Source organism: Sinocyclocheilus anshuiensis, unplaced genomic scaffold (genome assembly GCF_001515605.1).
Source record: "Sinocyclocheilus anshuiensis isolate Anshui unplaced genomic scaffold, SAMN03320099.WGS_v1.1 scaffold67, whole genome shotgun sequence".
Classification (NCBI taxonomy): domain Eukaryota; kingdom Metazoa; phylum Chordata; class Actinopteri; order Cypriniformes; family Cyprinidae; genus Sinocyclocheilus; species Sinocyclocheilus anshuiensis.
Window position 1 is genome coordinate 3,306,970 of NW_015552546.1, and position 1,444 is coordinate 3,308,413.

Consider the following 1,444-nt stretch of genomic DNA (forward strand, 5'->3'; position numbering starts at 1 on the left):
ACACCAGCTTATTGGTGGAGAGGAGACAGAGTAATGAAGCCAATCAGTAGATATGGGGATTGTTAGGAGGCCATGATGGTCAGAGGCCAATGGGCAAATTAGGCCAGGATGCCGAGGTCACACCTCTACTCTTTTCGAAAGACATCCTAGGATTTTTAATGACCACAGAGAGTCAGGACCTCGGTTTAACGTCTCATCCGAAGGACGGTGCTTGTTGACAGTATAGTGTCCCCGTCACTACACTGGGGCGTTAGGACCCACACAGACCACAGGGTGCGCCCCCCCTGCTGGCCTCACTAACACCTCTTCCAGCAGCAACCTAGTTTTCCCAGGAGGTCTCCCATCCAGGTACTGACCAGGCTCAGCCCTGCTTAGCTTCAGTGGGCAACCAGTCTTGAGCTACAGGGTGATATGGCTGCTGGATAATATCACTGGCATATTGCATTCCTCTCAGCCAATCAGATTCGAGGTCCAGAAGGAATATAGAATATAGTTCAAGCGTTTCAGGCATTTAAGCATACAAGGAAAAAGACATTACAAGACTGTACCCACATAAATCAATAATTAAAAAAAAACATTTTTGGCAAATCCAGGTAATTTACCATAGAAATATTATGGGGTTTTTTTTATGTTTATGACTCCAGCTCCAGCTGTGGTCTCCTTAAAACTTTGCATGCTTGTTTAGAATCACCTGTTGCATGTGCTCACCAGGTTTCGTGAAGTTTTGAGTTTTCCTTTAGGCTTTATAGGATTTTGGGTAAATTCGGACAGGCCCCTTTTCTTAACGACCCCGTTACAGCTTCCCAAAGGGTACATTTCAACTTTTTTTTTTTATTGACCTACAGAGTCCAGAGAATTTTATTGCAGTGTTTTTTCAAGATTGAGTGAAAAAACCTGACTAGTTCGCAAAAGTAGTTTTTTTACATCTTCTCAATCATTTAACAAACGTTTGATTGACAGCAGTGGTTCCAGAGGCAAAGTTGTCCAGAATGAGGAGTTCTATCGTATCATACAAATATCGTGCGTATGTGCGACAAACCTCACGACGTACAATTGTTTACGCCCAAGAAAAATGCGATATCACCCCCCAGTGGCCAATTTCTTTCAAATTTCGAGCGATTTCGTACTTTTAATCGCTGTAGCGCCCCCGTCAGGCCAATTGAGGCGAGCCTTGGTCACATTGTAGGCGGTGTGAGTACTACCATCCCACCAAGTTTCAAGACTATACGACTAATGGTTTGGTCTGCATGATCAGTTTTACGTGGAGATCGCTGATTCGTGTCCATTCTAACAATTACAATTAGCCTTTTTCACACTTCCGTGTTTCTGGCTTCCGGATTGGCGCTTGCAGGGTAAAAGTTTTTCCGGTGACAACTGCGAAAAAGAAGTTAACAAGAATGATTTCGAGAATCAAAGTCTTTTTATACAAATTAGAGATTATGAA